At 32.0% G+C, this 16,021-nt stretch overlaps 1 long non-coding RNA gene across 1 annotated transcript; it reads right to left on the reverse strand.

The window, feature by feature from the left end:
* Positions 1-5,712: 5,712 nt before the first annotated feature.
* On the reverse strand, positions 5,713-15,247 carry LOC107455542 (uncharacterized). Its single transcript, XR_001585599.3, has 2 exons — positions 15,116-15,247; positions 5,713-6,107 (listed from the first exon to the last, which is right to left on the reverse strand). It is a non-coding gene; the product is annotated as an uncharacterized LOC107455542 (long non-coding RNA).
* Between the last annotated feature and the right edge of the window lie 774 nt (positions 15,248-16,021).

Consider the following 16,021-nt stretch of genomic DNA (forward strand, 5'->3'; position numbering starts at 1 on the left):
TCAAAAGCGAAACTTTGGAATTTCTCATTATCATTATCGTTTTAACGTACATTATTTTTGAAACTTCCGCTTTCACAACTTATTATGTTAATATTTTTGTAAACGAAATATTAATAAAATTCTATTTGTACACGCGATTTATAATAAATAACAAGCGAATGTTATAGCATAACTTTAGGCTGCATATGGCACTTGAAAATAATTTCAAATTCTTATTAAAATCACTTATTTCTTTTAAATTCTAAAAGGGATTTATGTTAATAAAATTTCAAAATTTGAAACCCTCAGTCCCTACGCAGACTGATTCAAGTGGTCACCCACCCGCACACTGACAGCTGCCAGTGATGCTTAACTTCGGTGATCTGCTGGGAACAGTGTCTCAACGATCAGTCCAACGCTGGACGGTAAAGATAAATATGCTTAAAGATATTACAAAGTAATAGAAAAGAAATTTTAATGTTACACATACAGCTTGACATCCTTCCTATACTTTAAAAAAAACGAGCATACCCACTAAAAGCTAAAAACTAATAAATTTTCAATTTTAATATAAAATTGCAAATATGCAGAATGTTTTATCCCAATTACATGTAAGTGCGAGTGTTTATATTTTCAAAATTATGTAAATTCAAATGAAATATATAATAAGCTATAAATTCAAATTATTTTATGAAAATAATTGATTCTTCATTCGTAAGTAATTACAAACGTTCTTACTACTTTTTATAAAATGTCGTTAAAGTAGAAGAGAACGTACAACAGAGCGATTTCTCCAAATTATGTTCGAAAGCATTATTCCTGACGGTGTAGTTTAAAGAAAGAGATTCCTAAGGCAGTGAATTGAGTAAATTAACTACTGCGGCATTTATTTCTATAAAACAATTGGTTCGATTAAATTACGTTAACTTAGAACTTCCATTAAATGGATTCTGTAACAGAAAATAAATGTTTTGTTGGTACTTTAATTGCGGCAAAGAATACCAAGGTCGTTATGATCTTTTGGCATCAAACATTGTGTAAGTGCTTAAAAAGATAGCTTTTATTGTGATATAAAGATTAAAATTATTTTATGATAATTGCTCCGAATCATTTTAATTATATTTCTCGTATATTTGTAAATAATAATGGAAGTTTGGACTAAATTTTATTTCCTTCACTAAATAATTCCTATCTGATTAATGTTTTTAAACCTTTTTTTAATCGATGTTTAAATTTTTGTATGAGAAATTTTTACGTTGAATCGCCTGAGCCAATTTCGAGTTGATATGATAAATAGTTTAAAACAAGGCATGACTAGCCAGTCTAAAATTTAAACATTATTTTCCCAGAATTTGTTTTCCAACACTTATAGTATAAAGACATTTTTAGAGATCAACCCCCCCCCACAAGGGGGAGATTTCCGTATCGTGATCTGTGGCAGAATAATCGCCAAGTCCTGACAACTTCCGGCCAGAGGTCCGAGAGAAACTTAAAAAAAACATCTCAGAAAGGGACCAACTCGTAAGGTATGACTCGCAAACATATACATGTTTTTTTTTTTATGAAAAAAGCAATTGCAAGTTTAAAATCTATTTGACACCTTGGCAATTGTAGTTTGCGCGACAGATCACAATACAAAAATATCCCCCTTATTCATTTATGGCAAAATAATATTAACTTAAAATAGGGTTACCATAATGTTTAAATGATTCTTTTATTGTCCTCATATCAGTAAGTTATAATCTTACACCGTAAAAAATAACTGTAAATTCTACAGAAGAAAAACATGTTTTTCATAGAAAAACACTAAAGAAAAAAAGAAAAAAATTTCCTGTTCTTATCCCACATTTACGAAAGATAAAAAATTCTCGTTCTTTTTATAAATTTTCTCTGTATATTTGACGGATTATAACTGTTTTGCTGACAAAACTTTTTTTTTTTTTTTTCATTTTAATCATAAACACATTAAAACAGTCAGTTTAAATTCGAGTTTTTTTTTCCATACAGTTTTGCTTAAGGTACTATATTTTTTTTCAAATCATTTTGCGATTATTTTCTATACTTTCTCTTATTTTTCTGGTATTATATAGTTGTGAGCATCACATAAAGCAACTATTTGATTGTGAGATATTTCCCTAGATATAATTTTTTAACCTTGAATTTTTTGGTACATTAGGTTACCAGACAATTTTATACGGTTGGGCCACTATCACTTTAAACTATTTTACCCTTCAATATTATTTCAATAAGACTTTTAAGATAAAAACAGTTCTTCACACTTTGAGACTAAAAGCCACGGTGGATCAGGGGATAGAGCATTGGGGTGATCCAGGTTGGGGATACCAGCCATGGCTGGTTGATACGAATTCTGCTCCCGGGCCCATTTACCAGAGCTGACGTAAAATGTCCCCAGACTTATAGTAAAATGGAATCAGATTTCCATCGGGCTAACGGTGGGAGGTTACATAGTTTTTTTCTCAATGTAACACAAATTCGGAACTCCCACGAGGACTAATTTGTGCGAATGACCCAGGAGTTCTCCTGTCTTCAGGGTTGGGTTAAAAATTACAAGGCTACGTAGTTTAACAGTGATAATTGTAAACTCAGAATTGGGACGGTTGTTCAACACCGGTTATAAAATAAGATACTGCGACACTAGAGTTGCGGTAGCTCAGAGAGAATGCTCACCTCCCAATGAGCTGACCCAGGCTCAAATCCTCATTCAGGTTAATTTCTGTCCGTAGTTTCTGAAAATATTGTTCTCAGTGGTAATAAAAGGTAATATTTTAATAAATCAAAGCTTAAAGAATTTTTCTCTTTTGCATATGAATAATTTAAAAAGATATCGAAAAAGCTAATTTGAGTAATGAACGTGTAACTAAATTCTGATATCATATGAAGTGTTTGAAAACAAGCAAGAGCAAAGTAAAATTTCCGTAATTTAACTCATAGGGAGCCAAAGTTCCTCTTTAGAGAATTTTTTTTTCAAAAAGAAAAAGTGAAAATTTACTTCATTCTAAGAATTTACTTTGCAAAGCTTGGACGCTTTAGTACACCTTAGTATTTATATCAATTTCTCGAATCTAAAATAATTCGAATAATATTTTTTTATAACTAAAGTTGTTGGCTAATGGCAAAAAATACTTTAAGTAGAAATTTAATTTTTTCTTTTACAAAAGGTACAAATTACTTTTTCCCCCTCAACTACAAAATGTTTGGCATTTTTACCTCCTTGGCAGGAAATTGTTAAATTTACTAAAATATCACTTAGAAACTAAACGTGAACCTTTCAGCTCTTCAGTAGAAAAAAAAATTTCAAAACAATTGAAGGATTTTACTATATTCTTTAGAGTTTTTTGTAAAGAAAAGCTAACTCAAGGAGATACGCACTTCTCCACTCTGCAAGCTCTGAGTTTATTCTTACTAATGAGTACGTATACTAATACAAGATTTATAACGTGTATCAAAAGGTCACGTCCAGGGTCAGAAAGACTAGTTTCTCATATGATACCGAGGGCCGTGAAGGAAAAATCGCGTGATCACGCATATTTATTTGATCCAGGGCTTTAAGGAGTTACAGTAGCAAGTATGGACATGCAATTAATATCTTTGTTTAACGACGAGTTAAAAAGCATATTGTGCATAACTGAGTATCTCCATCTTGCGTATTCTTCATTATTCTTTCACAAAGCAATAAAAACTTTAGATTATTGCATTGAAACCTAAACAATATTAAACAAAAAGGGAACAGTTGAGGTAAATTTTAAAAAAAAGGCGGAAATATAGACTGGGTTCCATCAGATTGTGGCAATACAGTTGATATAAAGGTTAAATCTGATAAGTTGCTTGGTTAAGAGGACGCTTCTTATTCACCTATGGTATAAAGTTCAAATCCAGACCATGTTTTTGACTGCCAGGCCATTATCGGCTCCCTCTTTCAACTTGGAGCACCTCCCATTGAAATTCTCCATGGCCATCGGGCTCCAGAACTTGCAAACCTTGTTATCAAGACTTTTGGAGGACTAATCTTTGCACTAGCATAGACACGACAACATAAAGTTCAAATAAAAATAACTTAAAGTGAACCTAGAGTAAACCATGAAGTTCCAAGTGCTGAAATTTTTTCTACCAAGTATCAAAATACAAATTATTGCAAAATTTCTTCCCCTCTGCGTAATCCTGCCATAATTAGTCTTCATTTTGATATTTTGAAGAGAAAAAAGTTCAGCCACTTGAAACTAAACAATATACTCCAGATTTACCTCAACTCTTTATCTGTAATTTCAAATTACTTAACGTAGTTGAAAGAATTTTACATGCAGTACGAGGGTTGCTATTTATATTTCTGGCCTTGGCAACAGTAAGTGTTGCTAGGCGACAGCAGACGATTTTAATCGAAAGTTTGATATTTTTAAACATAAATTCAGCAGACGATTTACCATTATAGCTTCATTTGTGTTGTTGGCAGTAATTTGAAAAGTTCTTCTCTTTCAAAAAATGAAATTGAATCGTGAACATTTTCGTGCCATTATTTTTCATAACTTTCGACGTGGATTGTCAAGACAAGAGTGCTTCGATGAACTTAATTCTTTATTCAGCGATAAAGCGCCATTCTACAGCACTGTAAAAAATTGGTATAACGAATTTAATCGTGGTCGATGTTCGATCCAGGACGAATCCCGTGCAGGTCGTCCAAAATCCGTTGTTGTGCCAGAAAAGATCGATGCTGTGCGTGAACTGATAAAGCAAGATCGTCATGTGACATACCGTGAGATAGAGGCGTCTTTGGACATTAGTATGACTGGTATTAATAAAATATTGCATGAACATTTGAGCGTAAAAAAAATTTGCTCGCGTTGGATCCCGCATAATCTGACAAACGCTCAAAAAGAGGCTCGTGTCGATTGGTGCAAGGAAATGTTGGAAAAATACGTTCAAGGTACATCAAAGGCTGTGTATAACATCTACACAGGAGTCGAATCGTGGATCTATGCATTTGAGCCGGAAACAAAACAGCAATCAACTGTATGGGTCTTCCAAGACGAGGCAAAACCAACAAAAGTTGTTCGAGGAAGAAGCACATCGAAACAAATGATTGCCTATTTCTTCGGTATTAACGGTCATGTGGCAACAGTGGTGTTAGAGCAACGCAGGACGGTCAATTCTGAATCGTACACGACCTTTTGTTTGCCAGAAGTCATCGGAGAAATTCGAAAAAAGCAGAAGGACAGGCGAATCATTCTTCATCATGACAATGCGAGCTCTCACACATCGACTCAAACAGAGGCATTTCTGACGGAGCGAAATATCGAACTGATGGGTCATCCGCCGTACAGCCCTGATTTGGCACCCAATGACTTCTTCTTATTCCCACACATCAAAAATAAATTACGTGGACAACGATTTTCGACCCCCGAAGAAGCGGTTGATGCATTCAAAATGCATGTTTTGGAGTTACCTCAATCGGACTGGAAAAAGTGCTTTGAAAATTGGTTCAAACGCATGCAAAAGTGTATTGATCATCATGGAGAATATTTTGAAAAATAATAAAACCAATTTCGATCCTACATATTTGTTTCTTCATTATTAGGCCAGAAATATAAATAGCAACCCTCGTACTTCGCTCGCGATCAAGCTATTCTCCGATGGTTGAACGATTGATTACAGATTCAATGGCTTTATCCTATGCATAGTTTCTATATTCTGAACTCTTTAAAATAAATATAAACAAAATAAAAGACCAATACCAATTTATTTGAAATTATTTTAAAGCTTCAAGAATGCCATTTTTAACGGCCTAAAAACTCTTAAACACATAAAACTCTTAAACTCTTAAACACATAAAACTTCAAGTAAACTTAAGAAATGCTAAGCCGCAGTGTAGACTTTGAATGCGTGTTCGAACACAGCTCTGAGAACAGATGATGCCAGATCATAGCGATCAGCTCTTTCGTAAACTCGGCTGTAGACGCTCCTGAAGTTGCTTGTAAAATTTGTAAAATTCCAGAACTCTTCATCCATATCATCGTTCCGGGCATCGGTGTTATTCTCAAGCACAGGTTCGCTTAGTACCAGGCTTAGTAGACCCATAAGTACTAGGAAAACTACGGTGCACTTCATGTTTGAATCTAAAATAAAATTATAATTATAATATAACTATAAATATTATAAGGAATTATATATAAAAATTATATTATCAATTAAAATTATATTATCAATTAAAATTATATTATCAATTAAAATTATATTATCAATAAAAATTATATTATCAATAAAAATTATATTAGTAATTACATTTTTATATAATATATAATTATAAAAACAATTATTATAATATATTAACCAGTCTAAAAAATTACAAGTACAAATAAAGTAGGTATTGCAGTGGTAAGAAAATAATTGACTTTAAAACAAAAACGCAATCACTTTTAATTCTGAAATATTCTCTAATATTTTAGACCTTAATGATCTTTGGTGCACCAGACTAGTTTTTCAGAAAAAACTACTGAATCGATTTTCGAAACTTGAAGAAATTGTGTACTATAATAAGAGGAACATAAAACTGAACTGGAATGATTTGAGTTGAAATTCACTTTTCCGACAATAATTTCGTAAATTCAGTTTTACAAGTCAAATTTTCAAAAAAAAATTTTCAAATCGTGAAAAATATTTTAAGAATATGATTAAAAGTAAAAAGTTCTTTCTGAAATAGATTCAATAGTTTATTTAAATGATATCAAGTTTACAATTTAACATGCGTTGGATAAGAACACAAGACACCTTAAAGAAAACTTTCTCCATGTCAAACTCGTACTATTCACTAAACATTTAATGGTGTTTTAAAAATTTATACTTTCTAAACTAACGGCTGAATTGCATAAAGAAAGGCAATGCTGATTTGCATTGAATCTAGGTTACTAAAGCCATGATATTTTAATCAATCTTATTGGATCAGATGCGCTTTACGATTCAAAAACTGGATTAAGGGGATAGATCAATCGCCTTTCAATGAGGTTACTCAGGTTCGAATCCCACCTGTGACTGGTTGATACACGAATTCCGCACTCGTCGCGCACTGACCACAGTGCTGAAGTAAAATAGCCTCAGTGGTAGTCATGGGTTAGAGTCCCCTTGTCAGGTTAACCGCGCATGGTTTTCCTCTCCATGTAAATTCCCAGGAATAAAAAAATCTCCCACGAAGGGAAATTTCTCTGGATACTTAATCCAGGAGTTCCCTTGTCTTCTGGATTGGGTTCAAAATTACAAGGCTAAGGAGTTGAACATTAGTAAACCTGAAATTGGGTCGGCTGTTCAGCGTCGGTTGTAAAATAAAACTAAACTCCTGTTGTTATAGAGATATCCATGGTGAAGGCACTTAAATGTTTTTACCGGTAGCAACCAATCTGAAAAAGTTTCATTTTGAAGTGAAACAGTACAAACAACTGATTGCCTTAGCCACTATATTACGGCAATTGATTGAATGATAGTCAATTGATATAGTCCAGCCCCTGGCTGTGAATTCTCTATAGCCATCTTATTTTTTTAGACTGGTTCAAGTATGGTCCAAAAATAAAAAGGAAATTGAAATTTCAAAATCGAAATTTACTGAATGTTTTATTTCATGTCCCCGTTTTTAAAGTAAAATTATTATTTCCTCAAAAAAATTGTCTATTAGGAATGGCATTTTAAATTGCTGAAAAGTTTCTTCCAAGAAGTTATTTGTCGAAATTTTTTAAAAAATAATGCTGTTTTAGTCCGAAATTTATGTATATAAAAAAGTACCTTTTAATTTTACAATTCAAAAATTAAATTTCGTCTTTTCTTAGAGAAAAAAAACATTTTAAGATTATATTACAATTTTAAACAGTTTCTCAAAGCTGTACTGAAAATATCCCTTAACTTATTTTACGATTAATTGCCCAAAATGCTGAAGCTAATATTAATGAGACTAGGTGAGAAACATTGTGGCCTATATGTAACACTCATTTCGCAACACAACTGTGAAAATTTATTGGTTTACTAGTAAACCTTGGGGTCACCTATCTTGCTACGAAAGATAAATGAACGCCAATGCAGAACTTTTCTTTCCGGAAAGGGCAAATCTGTTCACGCTACAAATATTAACGTTATAAGTCAAAGATTAAAACAATCAATTGAGAGCTGTTTGTCGTCGAATTGAGAACGTCGTGATTAATTTCGTAGAAATTACAGTTATCCTACCAATTTGTTAGAGACTTGAAAGCATATATGCCTTAAACATTGTGACTAATAAGAAAAATAGTCAAGTTATCGAAGTTAGATAATTTTGAAATACACACTAAACTAGCTTAACATTTGAATCATCTTAAGATTTCTTAATTTGTCCAGTCTGAAAAAAAAAAATTCATTCACTAATTAGCAAAATAGCAATATTTATAGTTAGTTTTCTATTTACCTTGTACTCGTGCAGTATTTTTTTCTTAGTTCAATATAACCATCTAAGATATGTTAATTTAACATTGAGTTATATTATAAAATTAGGTACTCAATTGCTAGACTGAAAAAAATTTTAATTTTAAATCTAAAACTTGTTTTATATTTATGTTTTTTAACAAATTTAAAGTTTATTAAAAAAAATTAAAAACTTTAATTAAAAATAGGTCACCCCCAATAAGCTTAGATTTAAAATTTAAAAGTTTTAGCTCAATGACGGTTTTCGTAAATTCTATTTTTACTTTATAACAATCTTTGAACAGCTGGCCCAATTTTCGGGTTTACGACTACTAATGTTCAACTCCTTAGCCTTGTAATTTTGAACCCAATCCAGAAGACAAGGGAGCTCCTGAATCAAATATTGGGAGAAATTTACCTTTGTGGAGAACTTTTTGATGGAACTAACCTGCATTTGAGTTACATGGAGAGGAAAACCACGAAATCCTTCCACTGTTAGCCCAACTGCAAGGGAGCTCTAACCCATGATCCGTCTATAACTGAGGATATTTTACGTCAGTACTGTGGTCGGTACGAGCTGGGTGCGGAATTTATATCGACCAACCATCGCTGGGATTCGAACCCGGTTCCCCTCATTGGAAGGCGAACGCTCTATCTCCTGAGCCCTTTTCGTCAGTTTAAAGTGTTCAATTTTGAAAGAAACTTATTCATCAATGACGTATTAAAGCAAGGACATATTTTAAACAAAATATGTCATCGATTGCCCCAAAATAAAATCTTTTCTTCCCGCTATTACTAAAAAGAAAATTACGAATATGCAACAGATGTCGCTAACAGAGCTTCTGAAAGACAACTCAATTTAAGTGCCATGCAAAGTAATTTAATTTAAGACTAAAACAATATCTTCTAAGATAACGAAGACAAATTCCATACTATTAGGGGGGGGGAAATTCTATCATTTGAATAACTTCAATTCAGTGTTTAAAATTAAATATAGTTCTGAATTAAAACTATTCCTTAACTATTTGAGAGATGCAAATATTTTCAAATGTTGAAGAGGAATCTGCAAATATTAGATTTTGGAAAATCATTGCCCCTTGCGTAAGTTTCAAAGTTCAGCATTTCACTGAAAGTTAATTAGTTTCGCTCGTTGTTTTGTATTTTCACCGAAAAGTTTAATTATTGATTACAATCTTTAAAATTTAGAATTTTTAAATTATTCTAATAGCTGTAACTAGTTTTGGAATTATGGTTTCAGACACAATATAGGAGTTCGATTTCTTCATATTTTGAACTTTCATTCGTAATTCTGAAAACTTTTACATAGATACTGTTAAGGTTTGGTACTTTAAGCGCTACCTCAAGTCAATCAACAAAATTCAGTTTTCTAATTTATTTACTTTTTTTAATTTAAGTATTTATAGTCCTATTTGAACTTTTGACCCACTGAGACGCCAGATATTAATTCAAACTTCTATATTTTGCATACTTTTTAAGGCAGGGATAACAACTTTTCGGCATTGCTGCCAATGGATTTTAGAAACTTCGGTACTTTCATTGCGAATTGATCAAAAAAAAATCTGCTAAAGGACCCGATATTGGCAACCGCATCCAGTATGGGCGAGGTCTTCTGTTTTATTCTTCTTAAGTTCGAAAGAAAACTGGCTCGAAATCTCGTCCCCCATCCCCCCTCCGATATTTTTACAGTTTATTCACTTATATTTCCATTAATTGTAAGCTCATTAATGTATAAGCCAAAATAAATACTTTAACAAAAATTAACTAAATTCGAAACTATTATATTAAGAAAAAAAATCCGGTAGAAGCGAAAGAAAATTATAACATGATAAATACAGTGATAAAAGATAGTGACAAGTGATCATGGTTGTCAAAGTCTCATCCAGATATCGCACTAACTGAAAGTGACTTATCAGAATTGCTTCTGAATACTGATTCTCACAATGACATGGGTTTATGACTCTTGTGAAATTACAATATTAAAGTTATTCTCTTTTTGCTTCGTGTTTATTAGCTCACTTTCGTGTCTTCTTGCTGTCGGAATTTTGACCACTTTCCAAAAAACTGGGGTTTCAGTTCTTTACTTTAAGTTCCATGACAATGCGATTTTCTATAGTTTCCTGGGACACAGAATTTGACAATAAATTCAGTTTAGCAATAAAACGGAAATTAAACAATTTTTAACAGATTAGAGTGCGCTAACTTGAAGAGTTTTACTATTGTTTTTCAAATAGTGCCAGCAAAGCATTCACCGACCAAAATTTTGACCAGTTTCCGCTATAAACTGAAAATAAAAAAAGTTTAACTACGTTTTAACTAAAGTTAATCTACGCTTCTTAAGTATATTGAGAAAAGAAAATGCCAGACCCAAACGAAACAAATTAAGGGTATATCACCTTCGGAATATACTTCTATAACCGTGCAAAAAATTTCTCCCTCCCTGTCTTTCAAAAGTGATGAGACCTAATTTTTGTTCCTTTTAGGTTTGACAAAAATTAAATTTTGTCTTCAGTGCATTTGAAAAACTCAGTTCCCAGAATTTGGTTTTTTTTATTCTATTAATTGCTTTTGTGCGTTTACTGGTATTTAATTATTTTTCTAGTACAGGTTAAGTACTTTCCCGACCCTTTTCCACTTTTATCGCTCAAAAAGATTCTCAATTTATACGAGGAGTGTGCAATAAATATAATTCAATTTCAACCATTATAAATTTATACATATATTTCTCTTCTGTGGCACCATAAACTCTGGTATGTGTCTATTGGCAACATTATAGTTATTAATTTTGTTAAAGTTGTCTTAAGTAATAATTTAAGTAGTGTTAATTAGTTATGCATTAATTATTGAGATTTCATTATAAACTACCATTTAAGAGTGATAGTTTAAGTAGTATTGAATAGTTAGTTATACTTTTTGTATTTTTACTAAAATAAAAAATTAGCTACGAAGTAATTTAGATTTCTTTTTGTTCTTTTCTAAAATGGCCGTAGAAAATTTTAAACATAAACTGTGTTATGGTGCCACATGCTGTCAGACTAATTATTGGTGACGAAGTTTGTCTTTTTCGTGCAATAGCATTGATAAGAGCTCTAGCGGCTCAGGGTATAGAGAGCTCACCTTCCAATGAGGTGACCCGGGATCGATCCCAGAGCTGATCTATACGAATTCCGCCCCCGCCTCGCACAGACTACAGTGCTGACTTTAAATATCCTCAGTGGCAGAAGTATCATGTGTTGGAGTCCCCTTGCCGTCATGCTACCCGTAGGAAATTTTCGTGGTTTTCCTCTCCGTGCAACGCAAATGCGGGTTAGTTCCACCAAAAGTCCTCCGCGAAGGCAAATTTCTCGCAATACTTGATCCAGGAGTTCCCTGGTCTTCTGGATTGGGTTGAAAATTACATGGTTACGGAGTTAACATTGGTAGTCGTAAACTCACAATTGGGTCAGCTGCTCAAGGACGGTTATAAAATAGCATATATAAATTACACGAAACTAAAATTATGAGCGTTATTTTGAAAGGACGAACTTCTAAAAACATGTTTCGCTTAATCTGATAACAATGCTCAGTAAGGAAGGGCAACAAACAATAAAAAAATACAATTGTTTTAGTTTGTGACTGAAATTTGTGCATGATTTCGTACTGTTGATCAATATTGATTTATTGATCATAAATTTTTCCCTCCGAACGAAAAATAAGTATTAAGCTATGCACAACTATAAACCATTTAACAACTTTCAAATTTAAAAAAACAAACAAAAAAAAACTAAAGTTAGTGTTTAATGGAAATACTAATTTTTATGTAATTTTATTGCAATATTTTATTATCGAAATATCAACTTAAGACTTCTCAACGTTATGTGTTCGGAGTAAACTAAATGTTAAACTTTTTTAACAATGAAAGTTTTATCCCACTTCAATCTCGTCATATTTTTCTCAAGTTTTTTCACTAGCGTTGAAAGTTATGGATTTATGCAGCAGAGATGGGACATTATATTCGCCTTAGGCGAGAAAATAAAGATTTAATCGCCTAAGAAAAGCGATGAGGCTTGGCATAAATCTGGACATAAAAGTTCCATCGATTTAAACATAATGCAGCCGCTCAGTGAAAGTAAAGTTTACATTTTATGACAAAAGTTTGGTCTTGATATTCGGGATTTATATAAGGGATCAAGGTAGATAAAAAATAAAAATTTCACTCTAGGTTTGGTTCTATTTGGTATTTTTTAAATCAGGTATCCCAACTCTAGACATCAAAACGTTTAACTTTAATGCCATTCGTTTGGAATGAAAGTTTAACAACTTAACACTAGATTGCCCAAAGAAGTCACTGACTGCTTTTTAATTTCAATTAGAAAAACAATGATGTATATAATGACACAATTTCTTAGAATTTTGTGACTTTTATAATTATTTTTATTGTTGATATTTACTAATAACTTGTTACACGACTCAAAATAATATAAAAATTTCAAAAATTAATTTTAAACAAATTTCTTTACACATTAGTTAATCTTTCACAATGTAGTCATTTTGACTGCTTTTGGGCAATATAGGTATTTCAGTCTTTCTAGTGTTAAAGAACGAATTAGAGAAAAAAAAACTTAACTTAATATGAGTTTTCTCATTTATAAAACCCGTAATTAAAGTTCAACTTTGTAATAAAATGTCCTATTTCAACATGATCTAAAGTTTTCTATGTTAATTCCTTAAAGAAATGGTATTTTTTAGAAACTATATAAGGTATACTATTTATAAGGTATACTATTTATAAGGTATACTATTTATAAGGTATACTATTTATAAGGTATACTATTTATAAGGTATACTATTTATAAGGTATACTATTTATAAGGTATACTATTTATAAGGTATACTATTTATAAGGTATACTATTTATAAGGTATACTATTTATAAGGTATACTATTTATAAGGTATACTATTTATAAGGTATACTATTTATAAGGTATATATAAGCTATATATAAGGTATAGCTATAAGGTATACCATTTATAAGATAGTACTATATAAATAAGATAGTTAAAAATGTCAGGTAGTTGATGTTAGTCAGATAAAGGAAAGCTCGTTCTTTCTGAAACACAGAATTTTATTATTCCACTGGTGTCTTTAATCTAAGTAGGTATTCATATTACCGTGTTTAAAATTGATTGCACGATACCTCACTGTTAGAATTTTCATTCTAAAATTACGGTAAAATAACCGGCAGCAGTCTGTCCTTCCGATTAACCGTAAAGTTCACGGTAAAGAACATTGCTGTTTTGATACAGTTTACAACTCGTTTGGTTATAAAACCATGAATACAAAACTACGCGGTTTTTTAATCATTTACAACTAACATGGTTTTTAGAACAGTAAAAAGAAATTTAACTGAGCATAGGAGATAGGCTTTTCGTAAGGTAATAGGCATTAGAGAATGCAGAACACTGAAAACTGTTCATGTGTTGAAGAGAATGGAGGAAATATTGTGGTTTCGACGCGGGAACTCTAACCCCAATTGTGAGGGACACGAGACTGACAGATTAACCCCCTTGCCTATAATATGTACGCAGTTGCAAGAAACTGAGTGGTTTCATTAGGTGGGCCTAGTTGATGCGATAAAATTCGGGTTGTTTAATCGTATTAGGTGAAAGCAGTTAATAAACGATTTTTCTCACAGTTAACAGTTTGATTGCCATCATATATTCTTTTCTTTTTTTCAACTCTTTCATTTGAATATGTTAAAATAAAAATTTAATACATTTTTATTTAACCATTTTTTCCGAGAAATTTCCAACAGTGTGCGGTTCAACTTGAACCAAAATATGGTTCAATTCATCTCATCAAGGCTACAAATTTTCACGACATTATGGTTCAAGGTATTAAATTATGATTGAACTTTGAAACCATTTTTCTTAGTGTGTACCTAACAACGATTAACGACTCATACCTTGCAGATTTTGTCACGCTGATGTTAAAGTAAATTTATGAAACTGGAACTTTTAATAAAAAATTTGATTAAAAATTGTAGAGTTTGAAACTTTAAGGTTGTTTCACCAATTTTAAACATGTAGAATGAACATTGTTACAATTTGTCACTTTTATTCAGGAAATACTTTAAAATAGGTTGACATTTTTTTTAATAACTCTACAAAAAGGCATTTTTCGCAATTTTCAAATTAAAAATTTGCTTTTATAATGTAACATTAACCTGAAGAAACTTGCTTTTATAATGTAACTTTTATAATGACATTTTAGGTTAATTATTGTAGAAAAATATTTTATATAAAAAAAAAAATAATTGCTGCAACATATTTGGTGAAATTGCAAATGTAGAACGTTTAAAATAAAGAAGTATTAGCCATCTTAACCACTAACATGTAACTATATGCTGTTTCTTATTCTTAAACGTAAACCAGATGCAATTTTAAAAAAAAAAAATTCTTTATGAAAATATCAGAGTTTCCTACTTTAGAATAAAGTTTGAGTTAAACAATTATGCAGTTTTAAGTTAAACAAGATAAAGTTTTAAAAAAGTTAGTCAAAAAAGCTCTCTTGATTAAACGCTGGAATATGTCCTCTGCCAAGTCAATAGTTCTAATTAGTTTCAAACACAAATATATTATACCATAAAAAAGGATAATTTGAAACACAAAAGAAATCTTATATCAAAAATGAGTTTTAAAACCTTACCACAATTATCCTTAACTCAACTTTCACAAGAAGACCCGCAAAACGTAAAATATACAAATTATGCTTCTAGGTGAACATATCCCGAAATCATATCCTGATAACTTAGCCAAACTTTTATCCATTGGGTGTAACATATCGATTAAAATAATTAATCTGTATCGATAAATCTAATTAAAAAGCAGTAAGCTGCACAATAGGATATTGGCGAATGTCTGGGAACATTACTGAGGATGTTCCGAAGACATGTCACCACTATTTCGATCCTCAGCAGAGAGGATGGTTTGTCCACTATGATAGGCAAACGAACTGCGTGAAATCGAGCACTTAAAGGTAGAACAGTTTACCGAGAACCGATACCGTGCTCACTTGGTCCCTTCGTTGGCTGATCAAAATGGTCATCTACTTACTCACTGACCTCAGTGATGCTTGATTTCGATGATCTACTTATAACCATGTCTTACTGAGAGACTCTAATTAAAAGGAATACAAGTTTCGACAAAACAGTTTAAGATGTTGCTTTGGCCTTTGGAAATTCCTGTGACAAGAAATATTGCCCTTTTGAAAAGCACACTAATGAGTGGAAGAAGCTGGTTCGATTCCTCAAAAAACTCTGGATGTTTATTTAATTACTCATATACATGTGCGTGATTTGTGGCTCAATGCAAAGAACGAGTTATAAACCCTTTTTAAATCGAAGAATGGATGCCATAAATTGAATGTTAGTAAAAAGATTCATCCAGAATTATGGTAGGATTCGAACCCGCTGCTTTCGCTCTTCAGAGCGTTTGGTGGAGCTGCGCAAGGTAGTCTGAATCGAAAAAAAGCTGGCCAAAAGGCTACGCGTTTTAATAAATTGAATATTATGCGATTAGTAAGGGTTTGGTAGGTAAGTAGGCTATTATGAAG

This window comes from Parasteatoda tepidariorum, chromosome 5 (genome assembly GCF_982258835.1).
Source record: "Parasteatoda tepidariorum strain Cologne lab strain chromosome 5, Ptep-v5.0, whole genome shotgun sequence".
Lineage (NCBI taxonomy): Eukaryota > Metazoa > Arthropoda > Arachnida > Araneae > Theridiidae > Parasteatoda > Parasteatoda tepidariorum.